The following is a 15,956-nucleotide window of genomic DNA, read 5'->3' as shown; positions in this document are numbered from 1 at the left end:
AATTCCACAAGCAACCCTCATACACAGCCCACATTCATATGTATCATACACGATACCATAAACTACTAATGAACATATACAATATAATAGCTCATATACGCACAAATACAACGATACAAAGCAATTACAGTAAAAATAACACAAGCAGAATACGGCAGCACACACACCTCAATTTAAAAAAATAGGATCGGCAGGGCCGTTTGAAGGAATTTGGGGGCCCCAAGCAAAATGGTCATGGTGCCCCCCCCCCCCCCCCCCCCCCCCGCACACAAAGCCTACAAGAATCACAGCATAGCCATACAGTTGAAGTTCACCCACACTTTATATAAATAAAAAAGGTTTACAGTGCAAATACTGCTGTTGCATATAATGTGCATAAAACTTCCCTGTGTTCTCCTCACCCCCACTCCCTGTGTTCTCCTCACCCCCACTCCCTGTGTTCTCCTCACCCCCACTCCCTGTGTTCTCCTCATCTCCCCTTCTCCTCACCCCCACTCCCTGTGTTCTCCTCATCTCCCCTTCTCCTCACCCCCACTCCCTGTGTTCTCCTCACCCCCTCCCTGTGTTCTCCTAATCTCCCCTTCTCCTCACCATCCCCCTCCCTGTTTTCTCCTAATCTCCCCTTCTCCTCACCTCCCCCCTCCGTGTTCTCTCCTAATCTCCCCTTCTCCTCACCTCCCCCCTCCGTGTTCTTCTTACTCCTCCCCCCTCTGTGTTCTTCTTACTACTCCCCATGTTCTTCTTACTACTCTCTCCCCTCCCTTTTTTTTTTTAATTCTTTATTTTTGATGTGCAGATGATTACAGTATATTAACGGTCGCCACAACAGCGTATTTCAATAGATCAATACAGATTGACAGTGGCATGAGGATTCGCACATTTTTATATATTTTTGTTAACCAAGCTTAACTAAACAGGTTGAGGATAGGAGATGAACTAAAATACCATGAAGTACTAACGATTAGTTATCGATTCTGTTCTACTGTGCTATCTTAGTCATAGTATGTAGGCACGGATTGCATAATAGCAGTAGCTGGTTGAGCTGGTGTATATTGGAGTTATTACAGCAGGCTTGTTATGCTTGATAATGCACCCCAGGGCGCAGTGAGTTACCCTGCAGTGTCATTAGTTGGCATATAGAGAAATATTAGAAACATATTATATCGTAATGGCTTCACTGTAAACAATATATGCACTCCTATCTTTTTTTTTATTATTATTAGTTAAGCATAACCATCGTATTGTGATGTAATTCCAGTAAAATACAAGTTTAGCAGGCTAAGATTGCCACAAGGCATATGTATGTATATGTGTTTGTAGTATCTAGTTAATTACACGTAGCTAAGATACTGTCATCACTGTACTGACCAGGTGCAGGAATGTAAGAACTGGAATTACGCGTCCCTCTCCTTTGTATCAGATGAGCCACGTGGTTAGACCGGATGGATGAGTTTAGACTCTATTCATTAAATAGGTTAAGGGTATGTGTGGGTGTAGTTAATTGTGGGAGGAGCTACAGTGCTATATAAGGAATGTACTCTATGTATTCAGTACTCAGACTTTGCTGTATTTTGGTGACGCTAGTCCCTCTGAGTCCCGATCGGTGATCCAATAAAGAATCTCTTCCTTCCTGAAGAAACCTGTGTCCATCTCTCTGTGCTTGGCTTCCGTCAGTTTCTCCGGTATCATTTGGTGCATTGGCCGGGAAGCTCATCGTTCAACGGTAGCTGAGAGGCAGAGGCGTGAGACGGTCTATCTTTGCCCACGTTCTCTACGGCTGCACCCCTGAACTTCTGCGTGGACCTCCCTTCGTCTCGGCGCCACTGGTCTGTTGTCCAGGAGATCATCGGCCTCTACGTAAGAAGTGCTGGGGTGTCCCCGTCGATGAGTGTGAACTCAGGTTCAGGAACGAGGAGGTAAGATAACTGCTGTTTTAGACGGCAGGACCCGCTAGGGGTATACCGATTGTGCGGTAGGCCCAAAGGGGTTTTTGAATCTGTATCTGCCCCCTCTGTCGGAGGGAAGGAGCGAAGGCGCACCGCTCGATCGAACGCTCTTTAGTCAGACCGTTTGATTTGGTTAGTCAGGCGGGGTCCTGGTGTAAGATAGCCCTAGCCGGACACCGGTGTCTTGTCTAGACTAGCGTTCTAGGGTGTATATTACGTTCGCTAGGTCGGAGGGACCGGGAGACTAAGCGGCGCCTGTGTAAATTCGGTTCGCTAGTTCTCATCCTATCTGGGCTAAGTGGGAAGGCGTGTAAATTTGGAACCCACTAGACTTTTGATAGTACGACTAAGAGGCGCCTGTGTAAATTCGGATCTCTAGCTCGTTGTATAGTGCGACTAAGAGGCGCCTGTGTAAATTCGGATCTCTAGCTCGCTATGTATATGTGGTGATTGGGCAGTGTGGCTAACCAAAACGGGTGTATATAGTTTTAGGTAGTCCATTCAAGGTACTGGCCAATAGTTTAGTTGGGAATTGTAAATGTGTTAACGATTGTTTAGTAAAGTGTATATCTTGTTAGATAGCGCGAGCTCAGCCGTCTAGCGAGAGTGTTAATAGTGTGTTGCTGTATTATAGTGCACGGTACCATAACCCTGTATATTTACTGACATTGTATAATAAGTACTAATCATTGTCGTCCATTGCATGTTTTAACACCATAACCACTAATAATTGTATTGTGACCTTAACTTGTGCTTTGACCTATGCTAACCGTACTGTAACCGCTATTTGTAAAAGACGATGTTACTGGGTGTGTTATAGACGGGTAATTCGTATATAGAGAATTATAGCGTGGGTGACTGTGTAGTTACGCCAAAGGGCATAATATTGATTATATAGTGACTGGTGTAGCAGCTGTGTGTGTACGGGAATTCCCTGAGTGTTTATTGTTATTGTGTACGTTTCACTTGGTAACCGTACCACGTGGTGCTGTTGCCAGAGGAAACGGGTGTGACTGTTGAATAGTACGCGTGTATAGTATTCGTTGTCGACGACGTTCCATTGTTAAGTATGGGTGCGTCGCAGTCAACGATTCTGGATCCCTTAGGATGTATGGTTAAGAATTTTAAAAAGGGATTCAAGGTTTGTGATTTTGGGGTTAAGATGTCTCCTGTACGTTTGGTCACTTTGTGCACTAGGGAGTGGCCTACTTTGGTTGCGGCATGGCCGCCACGTGGCAGTTTGGATCCAACTCTGGTACAGCGCTTACACGTGGCTGTATCAGGTAGGCCTGAACTTTACGGCCAGTTTCCTTATATTGATTGTTGGAGACAGGCCGTAAAAGACTCGCCAAAATGGCTCCGGACATGCCACGAGGAGCAGTGTCGCCTCATGGTAGCTAGGACTTGTTCGTCCACTAGGACTGGTGTTAGGCCCATTTTGGACACGCCCCCTGAGTCCGAGATCCCTTTGCCGCCCCCTTACTTTCCGTTAAGAAGAAGTGACGCAAACGCAGGAAGTCCTGTAACCCTTCCCTCACTACCCCCATCCACTTCCGCTTCCTCCTCCAGTGCAGGATCCACCCCCCTCGTACTAAATCCCCCCTTCCGGAACCAGATAGACCAACCTCCATTAAAAATGAATATCCTGATTTGGCGCCACTTCAGACTTCCGGTCAAGCTTCATCTAGCTCGGCCCGAAGTGTTCTATTCACTACCTTTTCCCAAAACCAACCTCCCACATCCCCATACCCTATCTCTCCCCGACCGGAACCCATGACTGACGCTTCCCTACGTAGCCCCATCCAAACCCGACAGTTGACTGGTGCCCAACAATTAAAGCACTATCAGATGCCTCTTCGCTTAAATCCCGGGTCAGCTTATATCGATGCCGCAGGTCAAATGGCACACGCTGACCCTGTCTTCGTATATGTCCCTTTCACCACTACCGACCTTTTAAACTGGAAGACCCATAATTCCTCGTATACTGAGAAACCACAAGCCATGACTGATCTGTTCACCTCAATAGTACAGACGCATAATCCGACATGGGCTGATTGCCAGCAGTTACTAATGACTTTATTTAACAATGAGGAAAGGACAAGAATAAATCAAGCAGCCATTAAAGCATTAGAAGATAGAGCCCGTGCTTTGAACCAAGCTAATCCAGCAGCATGGGCCGCGACACACTATCCCAACACCGATCCCGATTGGAACGTAAATGGTGCTGATATGGTTCAACTCAGAGCCTATAGAGACGCTATAATTGCTGGCATGAAAGCCGGAGGAAAGAAGGCTATTAATATGTCAAAGACAGTTGAGGTGATTCAGAAAAGCGATGAAGCGCCCAGTGTCTTTTATGACCGATTATTGGAGGCGTACCGCTTGTACACCCCCTTTAATCCGGAAGACGCAGACAATTCCCGAATGGTGAACTCCGCCTTTGTCAGCCAAGCTTACGGAGATATTAAGCGCAAGCTACAAAAGCTAGAAGGGTTTGCAGGTATGTCAATCACCCAACTAATGGAGGTAGCAAATAAGGTGTATATGAATAGGGAAACAGAAAGCAAGAAAGAGGAGGAGCGCAAGATGCGTAGAAAGGCTGATATGCTAGCGGTAGCAATCGCAGGCGTAGATAAACGGGGCCCAGATAGAGGCGATAGTAGATGGAATAGGGAGCCTTTGAGTAGGGATCAGTGCGCGTATTGCAAGGAAGAAGGGCATTGGAGGAACGAATGTCCGCAAAGAGAGCAGTACGAGAGGGTCCTACCCAGGGCAGGCTACGGAAACTTTAGAGGCAGAGCGAGAGGTAGAGGAGGCCCCGGAGGGAGTAATGGTTATAGAGGGAGTAATGGGAACAGAGGAAGTGTTAGGGAAGACAGGTATATTCCAGCAGCGCAAAGGTCCCGCGATAGAGAAGGTAGGGACTTCGTAGGATTGGCTGACACGGTCATGGAGGACTATTGATACCGACCGGGCTCCATCCCCCTTGGTCGAGCGGAGCCTATGGTCGATGTATCAATAGGGGGGAAAAGGAGTGCGTTCATGATCGACACTGGTGCTGAACATTCAGTGGTGACTAATCTAGTTGCTCCTCCATCTGGAAGGACTATTACTGTGATAGGAGCAACTGGAAGAAGTGCTGAAAAACCGGTTCTTAAAAGTCGACTCTGTACATTGGGAGGCCACGTAGTAAAACACCAATTCCTTTATATGCCTGAATGTCCAGTCCAATTGCTGGGACGTGATATGCTATCCAAATTACAAGCGCAGATTACGTTCCTACCAGATGGAACAACATCTTTAAAGTTTAATGGACCTTCAGGTATTATGACTTTATCCATACCAAAGGAAGAAGAGTGGCGACTTTATACAGTGTTGACTAGCCAAAACCCTAGGAGTGATGAGACATTGTTTAACATACCAGGAGTTTGGGCAGAGAACAACCCACCAGGACTGGCCCGCAATATTCCACCTATAAAAATTGAACTGAAACATGGGGTTTATCCAGTGAGCCTGAGACAATACCACATCCCGCAGAAGGCTAAGAAGAACATCCAATCCTATCTGGATAAGTTCATACGGTATGGTATCCTAAAATTCTGTACTTCCCCCTGGAACACCCCATTGCTGCCTGTTCAAAAGCCCGGCACAGATGAGTATCGACCTGTGCAGGACTTAAGAGCAGTCAATGATGCGGTTGTTAGTATACATCCAGTTGTACCCAATCCATATAACCTGCTTGCTTTAATTCCGGGCGGGGCTACTTACTTCACAGTTTTAGACCTCAAAGATGCCTTCTTTTGCCTCCGAATTGCCGCAGAAAGTCAATGTATTTTTGCTTTCCAATGGGAGAAAGCTGTAACGGGCTCAAAACGCCAAATGACTTGGACAAGACTGCCCCAAGGGTTTAAAAATTCACCTACCCTATTTGGTTCAGCCCTAAGTCAAGATCTATTGGATTTCGAGTCCATCCCAGGAGAGTGTGTATTGTTACAATATGTAGATGACTTGTTGATAGCAGCAGTTACAAAAGAAATCTGTCAGCAAGCAACGCACGATCTACTACACATTCTCTGGAAGGCAGGATACAAGGTGTCTAGAAAGAAGGCTCAGTTGTGTTTGCCAACTGTCAAGTATCTGGGGTTCCATATCTCTGAAGGTCAAAGAATTATGGGGCCAGAGAGAAAAGAGGCTGTCTGCCAAATACCAATACCCAAGAATAGAAGACAAGTGCGAGAATTCTTGGGGGCAGCAGGCTTCTGTAGGATATGGATTCCCAGCTATGCGATACTAGCAAAACCTCTGTACGCAGCTATCAAAGGTACAGAGCACGACCCCTTCCTATGGACCCAAGAACAGCAAACGGCATTTGAAGATGTGAAGAAGGCTTTGATGAGTGCCCCAGCATTAGGTCTACCTGATCACACACGACCATTCTACCTGTATGTACACGAGCAAAGAAGAATGGCTGTGGGAGTATTGACACAGTACTTGGGATCATGGCAAAGACCTGTTGCCTACATGTCTAAACAATTGGATGCAGTGGCCAGCGGACTTCCACCTTGTCTAAGAGCCGTAGCTGCAGCCGCCCTGCTAGTAGCTGAAGCCGATAAACTCACTCTGGGTCAAGAACTTTATGTACGAGTCCCACATGCAGTACAGACGTTGTTGGATTACAAAGGAAATCATTGGTTTAGTAACAGCCGTATGACCAAGTATCAAGCAATGTTGTGTGAAAACCCAAGAGTGCATTTAGAGACTGTAAACACCTTAAATCCAGCTACCCTTTTGCCACAACCTACTGAAAGTCAACATGATTGTCTGGAAGTAATGGATGAAGTATTCTCAAGTAGACCAGATCTTCGTGATTTTTCCATCCAGAACCCCGATGTTCAATATTATACAGACGGCAGTAGTTATGTGAAAGAAGGGATCCGCTATGCAGGATATGCAGTAACAACCATAGACAAGGTGATAGAAGCTCGGCCACTGGCGAAAGGAACATCAGCACAAAAGGCAGAATTGATAGCACTGACACGAGCGTTACAATTGGCTGAAGGTTTAAGAGTGAATATCTATACGGACTCTAAGTATGCGTTTTTAACCACTCATGCCCACGGAGCTTTGTATAAAGAAAGAGGACTACTGAATTCAGAGGGCAAAGAAATCAAGTACGCAGCTGAAATCCTACAACTATTGGAAGCAGTGTGGGAGCCGAAAGAAGTCGGTATTATTCATTGTCGAGCACATCTGAGAGGTGATGGTGATGTAACCAAGGGAAATCGGATGGCAGATAGTGCAGCTAAGCGTGCTGCTGAATCAGGAAGACAGGAGTATGTGGGGCATATAGCTGCTCTAATACCAACCCCACTGTCTCAATGGACTCCAGTTTATACAGCTCAAGAAGAGGAGTGGTTAAAGACTGAACCGGGAAAGTATTTGGAGAACAAGTGGTATCAGCTAGAAGATGGAAGAATAGTTATACCAGCATCGCTAGCGGTAGAAATTGTCCAAAATTATCATAACGGGACACATTCTGGGAGAGACAGTACTGAAGAATCTCTTAGAAAACATTTCTACATACCAAGATTGTCCAACTTGACTCAGGCCATTGTACGTAGATGTGTAACGTGTGCTAAAAATAATGCAAGACAAGGACCAGTAAAGCCACCAGGAGTCCAGTTTATGGGGGGGACTCCCCATGTCCGATCTACAAATAGACTTTACAGTGATGCCTAAGTCGGGTGGACATCGTTACCTGCTGGTAATTGTGTGCACCTATTCAGGCTGGGTAGAAGCATGTCCTACTCGTACAGAGAAAGCAGGAGAAGTTGTGAGATTCCTGCTACGAGAAATAATACCCCGATATGGACTACCCTGTTCTATAGGATCGGACAATGGTCCAGCTTTTGTTCATCAGTGCCTACAACAACTGACTCATATGCTTGGTATAAAGTGGAGGCTTCATACTGCATATAGACCCCAGAGTTCTGGTAAGGTAGAGAGAATGAATAGAACTATCAAGAACCAGTTGGCTAAAATGTGTCAGGAAACCCAACTTAAGTGGAACGTTCTCTTACCCATAGCTTTATTGCGAATCCGCAGTACCCCTACCAGAAGGATGGGTCTCTCTCCTTTTGAAATTATGTATGGGCGACCACCTCCCGTACTTGGTAACTTAAGGGGGGATTTGAGTCAGTTGGGAGAAGGAATTACCCGGCAGCAGGTTGTAGAGTTGGGTAAGACTATGGAGGAGGTACAGAAATGGGTACAAGATAGATTACCGGTGAATATTTATCCCCCTGTTCATAGTTATCATCCAGGAGATCAAGTGTGGATTAAAGAGTGGAATAATGTACCGTTAGGGCCCAAGTGGAGAGGTCCTTATTTTGTTCTTTTGTCTACCCCTACAGCAATAAAAGTAGCAGAAGTGACTCCGTGGATACATCACTCCAGGGTTAAGCCAGCAGCAGTTGATTCTTGGCAAGTTACAGCAGATCCAGAGAATCCCTGCAAGATCCGGTTGAAACGCACTACTCAGTCGGAGTAACGAGGAATTATTGTGGATTACAAATTTTATTGTTACAGGTGTGAGTGAGAAGGCCATAATAAAGCCTGTCCGCTTACCATCACATAGTGTATAAGCCAGGAAAGTCTCGAAGGGACACCTGTGAAGACGAGCAGAACTCCATTCCCTGCAGCCCTCACATCCTGGAAGCTGAGGTTCCATCGCACGGACGAAGACTGAGGATGACGGCGAAAGATGTGCTTTTGATAGTGTTTATTTATATGTGTTTTTATATTCAGGAAGGTAGAGGTACCGACACTCCTAGCTGTGAGGTATGCATTAAGACTACGAGAACAGGTAATCATATTTCCCAAACCCTAATTTGGCATTCACAATACGAGTGTAAAGGAGATGTATCGAGATGTAGATACTTAAATATAGAATATAGTGTGTGCCATTTAGGAGTAGGAGAACCTAAGTGCTTCAGTCCGGAGTATCAACCTCGTACAATTTGGTTGACTCTCAGGAATGGAGATCCTCAGGGGACCCTAATTAATAAAACGGTGTTAGAATCCGTACATTCTTCGGGTGTTCTGCTATTTGATGCGTGTAAAGCGATATCGAGTGGTAGAAAGCCGTGGAATGTATGTGGGGATCTTAGATGGGAGAGGACGTATGGGTCTAACGATAAATATATTTGTCCCAGTAGCAAAAATAAATATGTGAGTCCTAGATGCCCAAATAAAGACTATAACTTTTGTCCATATTGGTCTTGTGTGGGGTGGGCGACTTGGGGACAGACAGTAGACAAAGACATGATTGTTACTAAGTTGCCTACCAATCCATACTGTAAGTCTATGGAATGCAATCCAGTCCATATTCTTATAAATAACCCCGACAAGTTCTTAGATAAATATGGTAATTTATTTGGGTTTCAAATATACGGGACGGGTTTAGACCCTGGGACAATATTATTTATAGGGATAGAGACTGATACGGTATCCTCCCAGACTCATCAAGTATACCATTCCTTTTACGAAGAGATGAGTATAGATAATAAGATCCCCCATAATGCTAAAAACCTGTTCATTGATCTAGCTGAAAGTATTGCCGGTAGTCTTAATGTTACCAACTGCTATGTGTGTGGAGGTACTAACATGGGAGACCAATGGCCTTAGGAAGCAAAGGAGGTAATGTCCGGTTCTGAGGCAGTTCAACAATTAATATCTTCACAAGCCGATTATCAGATGAGTGTTAGAGGTAAATCTGAGTGGAGATTAAAGACCTCCATCATAGGTTATGTTTGCATAGCAAGGAAAGGAATGATGTATAATACTTCTGTAGGAGAATTAACTTGTCTAGGGCAAAAAGCTTATGATGATGATACAAAGAATACAACTTGGTGGTCGGCTTCAAATGTCTCAGAACCATCTAACCCGTTTGCTAGATACGCCAATTTAAAGGACGTGTGGTTTGATCTATCCATCACATCTAGTTGGAGAGCCCCAGCAAATTTGTACTGGATCTGTGGTAAGAAAGCCTACTCGGAGCTGCCACAGGACTGGGAAGGGGCATGTGTGTTGGGTATGCTCAAACCATCCTTCTTCTTGTTACCTATCGAAACAGGTGAGACTTTAGGTGTTAAAGTGTATGATGTGAATCATAGGAAGAAAAGGGGACCCATAGAGATAGGCACCTGGGAAGATAATGAATGGCCTCCCCAGCGTATCATAGATTATTATGGGCCAGCCACGTGGGCTGAGGATGGTACCTTTGGTTATAGAACCCCTATTTATATGCTCAACCGTATTATAAGGTTACAGGCGGTGGTTGAGATTATCACTAATGAAACATCACAAGCGCTCAATCTTCTAGCGAAGCATAACACCAGGATGAGGACAGCAGTATACCAAAATAGATTAGCCTTGGATTACCTTTTGGCAGTAGAGGGAGGTGTATGTGGGAAGTTTAACCTAAGCAATTGCTGTCTTCAAATAGATGACGAAGGGCAAGCAATAGCTGAGCTTACTAGCCATATGGTTAAACTAGCGCATGTGCCTACTCAGGTATGGAAAGGGTACAATCCAAGTAGTTGGTTTGGTAACTGGTATGAGCGGTTTGGAGGGCTTAAGGCAGTGGTAGGTGGAGTCCTACTGATTTTACTGTTGTGTCTACTCCTACCGTGTCTTATTCCTTTAGTAGTTAGGTCTGTGCAGAGCCTGATAGAAAATATAGCAGAGAGAAAGGCTGCTGCACAGATAATGGCCATATATAAATATGAGGCTTTAAATCAGGGAGAACCAATGCAGGAAGATGAGTGTTAAAAGATTCACATCATAAGATAAGTCTGGTCTGGTTCATGGTAACCTGAGGTATATGCAAACCAAGGTTAAGTGATGCCTCAAGTAATTGTGAAATATCAGAGGCATCAAAGGGGGGAATGTGATGTAATTCCAGTAAAATACAAGTTTAGCAGGCTAAGATTGCCACAAGGCATATGTATGTATATGTGTTTGTAGTATCTAGTTAATTACACGTAGCTAAGATACTGTCATCACTGTACTGACCAGGTGCAGGAATGTAAGAACTGGAATTACGCGTCCCTCTCCTTTGTATCAGATGAGCCACGTGGTTAGACCGGATGGATGAGTTTAGACTCTATTCATTAAATAGGTTAAGGGTATGTGTGGGTGTAGTTAATTGTGGGAGGAGCTACAGTGCTATATAAGGAATGTACTCTATGTATTCAGTACTCAGACTTTGCTGTATTTTGGTGACGCTAGTCCCTCTGAGTCCCGATCGGTGATCCAATAAAGAATCTCTTCCTTCCTGAAGAAACCTGTGTCCATCTCTCTGTGCTTGGCTTCCGTCAGTTTCTCCGGTATCAGTATTTATTAGGACTGCGCATTTGGTTTGGGTAAGCTGCTAGTGGTTCTCGCTAAACTTGCAGCAGATTATATCACAATGAAACAGTTAAACAAATAGCAATCCCATTTGCTCTGAACTGTACTTTATAGGCACTATGCTTGCTTACACCTACACTGCCTGCTCAGCTCAAGAAATGCTTTAAGAATATGGTTAGGGAAAAGTGAAAAGAGAGAAGAAAAATAAACAAAAAGAGAAACATAACACTTAAATTAAGCCTTGGTCATGTATCACTGGTCATTCGGGTAGTGGTGCCACTGGTAAATAATGTCTGTCAGTGTGAGGTCAAGCCTATCCCGTTCTTGGGGCCCGTATCTCCGTTCATCCGATCCCTGTAGGTAGCAAGGCCGATGGAGACTGCTTCCAGGCTTCCCAGGGAGGCAGCGTGCGGGTGTTCCAAGTGGGTTTTTGCACAGAGGTATGTCGCTTTTTCGGATCAGTCCCTGTAGGTTCTGCCTCCCCTCCCTGCTCTTTCTGTGTGCGGCGTCGAACGTGGAAAGATGGTGACCTCCATGGGCCGACATTCTTGTGCGCCATGCAGCTTACTGGGACTACCTCTGGGTCATGATGCTCCTGCCAAGGGAGTCCGGATCTCCATGGTCGAGGTGGGTAGCAGCGTCCGTGTTGCTGGGTCTGTCGGAGGAGCGTTGCCTGTCGCTGTGACTTCTTGCGTTTTCTCGCTTTGTTAGCCTTGCGGGGGGGGCGGTTATGCATATGCATGCCGCTTCGTGTAGTAGGATGACCCGTGGGACCCGCTTGGCTGTTAGCAGGCGTATGGAGTGACTCTCTGGGTTGTTCTCCTTCACGAGATTCGTTTGGTGTCGCTTCAATAAGAGCCTCCAATTTGGCCCAGAAAGCAGCAAAGGTCGCATCTATGCGCTCCAGCACATACTCAGCCGCCCCTCCTCGTGTCTCCATGGGCTGATTCAGGTCCGGCTGGTGGAGCAGAGGCCTGGCCGCCATCTTAGGTGAGTCAGCCGTGAGCAGGCGTCGTGGTAAGATAGCTGTGTAAGGTCGACAGAGGTGCCAGCCAGTGGATACCGGGATAACCCCCGCCGGTCCAGAGGGGGGGGGGGAGAGAAGATAGCTTTGTGCACCGGGATCACACAGCATATGAAGTAGCTCGGAGAGCGGCCGTCTCTCCAGAGCTCAGGCTTGTGTAGGCCGCTGGCCACTATCAGGGCGTACCGAGTCCGGACAGGCTCACAACGGGTATCCTCCTGTGCACCGAAGACCCCTTGGCAACATGAGTGCGTATTGCGGTCTTTTTGATGGGTGGCCCGGGTGTAAATCTCGCTTTATTGGGGCCAGATGCAGGAGCTCTAGCAGAGCACGTCTGGCTTCCTTGGCAGTCAGGCTCCGCCCCCCTCTCTCCCCTCCCTAAGTCCTTCTTACTACTCTCTCCCCTCCCTAAGTCCTTCTTACTACTCTCTCCCCTCCCTAAGTCCTTCTTACTACTCTCTCCCCTCCCTAAGTCCTTCTTACTACTCTCTCCCCTCCCTAAGTCCTTCTTATTCCCCTCCCCCTGTGTCCTTCTTATTCCCCTCCCCCTGTGTCCTTCTTATTCCCCTCCCCCTGTGTCCTTCTTACTCCCCTCCCCCTGTGTCCTTCTTACTCCCCTCCCCCTGTGTCCTTCTTACTCCCCTCCCCCTGTGTCCTTCTTACTCCCCTCCCCTGTGTCCTTCTTACTCCCCTCCCCCTGTGTCCTTCTTACTCCCCTCCCCCTGTGTCCTTCTTACTCCCCTCCCCCTGTGTCCTTCTTACTCCCCTCCCCCTGTGTCCTTCTTACTCCCCTCCCCCTGTGTCCTTCTTACTCCCCTCCCCCTGTGTCCTTCTTACTCCCCTCCCCCTGTGTCCTTCTTACTCCCCTCCCCCTGTGTCCTTCTTATTCCCCTCCCCCTGTGTCCTTCTTACTCCCCTGCCTATGTTCTTTTTACTCCCCCACCCCTCCCTCCCTCCCTATGTTCTTCTCACCTCCCCTTCCCTGTAGCGTGGCCGAGCTCAGGGTGCACTTCCTGTCAGTCCGGCCGGGAACAGGAAACTAAATCTCCTGTACCGCGTGGTACCCAGCCGGACTGACAGGAGGAAGAGGAGCTCGGCCACGCTACAGGGAAGGGGAGATGACGAGAGAGGCAGTGCTGCAGCCGCCTGAGGCTCTCTATAGAGCGCTCAGGCGGCTGCATCCTTATAGAAATGGCGGCCCTGCTTGGGGGCCCAGGCCAGCTCTGGGCCCCAAGCAATTGCTTGGTTAGCTTGCCTGGTAGCAACGGGCCTGAGGATCGGCACGCTACGGGACATCACAATCCTATATCGGCACAGTGCTGCTAAAAGGTTGCCTACCCCTGGTCTAGAGGTTAAAAATCATTCACTGTTGCCCTATTCAGGTACATTCGTCCAATTCCTTTAAACCATTTAAATAACTGAAATAAGGCTATTATTAGTTGTATGGTAGCAGTGAAGCTGTTGGGACCCTGCCAGTGGCTGATCCAGACAGAAGATCCGGAAGGGGCACTGCTAAATTTTGCATTGGTGCAGTAAATTGAGAACATCTGTTATATAAAGTTTTATACGTATACATGTTCAGCTCCTTGACAAAGCAATGTGTAAGAGTATCACAGAGCTCCACACCAATAAAACCCAAAGTAGCGCATCTTTTACTTTGCCAGCAAGGTCTAGGGCGAAAACAAAAGGGCTCACGGTCGGGTGTATTAATGCCCAAAGCAGTTTTCTGGTTCCTGTTGGACCCAGAACCAGAGCCACTGCTGGCAGGGACCAGCACAACCACACATTGCTGAGCAGGTATTGATACCCCATATATCATCCCGTCTCCCCAGTGCTGCCCTGCCCAACACAAGCTCCACTTACTCAGAGAGCCCAGAGAAGCAGGTACATCACCTGTCACTGCATTTGTGCTTATACACCCAAGGGTAGGGGATAATATATATCAGGCGGCTGTCAAGCCTGGGTCTGCACTGCTTATATAAGAACACATAGTGCCAGTTAAATCTGCCAGTGGCTAGTAGGCTTCTGAGAGGGGCACATGCCCATGTGTCCCGCCCCAGGGTCTGCCACTGTTGCAGCTTTATATGGTATCAGAGGCCCACTTCATAATGTGCGATGTCTGTAGATATTTTAATAGCTATTTTCGGGTAAAGGTAATGTCCTGGGGTCTGCCTGGCACAGCTTGTGTGTACATTGGCACAAAATAAGGTATAGGTAGTATTCGCACATATACAAACCAACCCGTAGAGGTCAAATGATTTGTTACCGCTTTCTGTTAAAAAAAATATATATATATTACTTTATGTTCCTGACCCTTATACAGACACACTGCTACACATTTCCTTTCCTGAGAAACCTTGCATCATATCATATGACAAATTTGTCAACGGATCATGGCACCCCTTTTCCAAGAATCTTGACCGTACTTAAATAAATGGAAACGAGAGAACTCCCCTGCCATGATTTGCATGATGGGTTTGAGTGGCATCCCATGGGCCAACATTCTCTGGCAAAGGGAATGGTAAGTTTTTAGAAGCAAAACCCGTGAGGCATGCGTCTATGGCAAGGAGGACATTGTGGTCTCAGAAGTTCCTGTTGGCTTTTTTTTTTCAGAGGCTTGAAATAGATCTTACTAGTTGTGCAAGATTTGAAATAGCTGCGGAAACTGCTGATCTTTGACAAAAACTCTCAAGTTGCACAAGTGACACAAATCACATCCGATTTATTTTGTTTTAGCAATAAAAAAAAATTCCACGTTTCTGATTAAATGGTTACTCCAAGCACCATGAGCAGTTCAGTGATTTGAAGTGGTCATGGATGGTGCCTGGAGTCTGTATGTCTAGCGGTTTGAAATGTAATCTCTTTACTGCTGGAGGTGTAACACTTCCTGTATTTGTAAACCATGAACCTGTACCTTTAACAGTAAAATGAGGGGTCACGTTGACTTGATACCACCACAACCGTAATATTGTTGTTGGAAATTAAGAAGGTGGGAAAGTAGTGAGGATTTAGATTTTTTTTTAATGACATGAGATTATGGTGAAAGAGCACGTCTTCTGATATAAAGGGAATGCTGCATTTAGTTACAGCTTGAATTGAAGAAATGGGGGTTACATTTTTGGACTATGGCTGGAGGAGAGAGACATTGAGTAGAATCTCAGGAACAAGTCTGAGTGAATATTGACAATTCTGCAGACATCAACCAGAGTAAAATACCACCTTGGTAACAAATTATAGTTACACTCTTCAATGGAGACTTCAGCTAAATTCCATAAGTATATATCTTATAAAATGTTTCGCCTGGCTCACTCTCTGTTACATGAAGGTCATCTTCTGAAAACCACATGCAGTTTGGGTGGATAAAGTCTCCAATTGTCAGGATTACAGTTGATCCAGCACGCAGAATAGTATCACACCTAGAACTAAAGGTAACGTCTAACCAGACCTTAGAATGGCCGGACTTAACGTACCAGAGAATAGTCGAAATACTAGCCGAGGTCAGGAACACAGAACGAAACACAGTTGCAAGGAATAGCCAATAGTCAGGGATACCAGAATTCAGGGAAGTCAGAACG

The 15,956-nt window shown here is 46.2% G+C and overlaps 1 protein-coding gene across 2 annotated transcripts in view; it reads left to right on the top strand.

Annotated features, from left to right (window-relative positions):
- ADAP2 (ArfGAP with dual PH domains 2) overlaps positions 1-15,956 on the top strand; it is a 45,687-nt gene that overhangs the window by 3,234 nt on the left and 26,497 nt on the right. The window lies entirely within an intron of this gene.

Source organism: Pelobates fuscus, chromosome 5 (genome assembly GCF_036172605.1).
Source record: "Pelobates fuscus isolate aPelFus1 chromosome 5, aPelFus1.pri, whole genome shotgun sequence".
NCBI lineage: Eukaryota > Metazoa > Chordata > Amphibia > Anura > Pelobatidae > Pelobates > Pelobates fuscus.
This window is presented reverse-complemented; position numbering and strand designations above follow the sequence as displayed.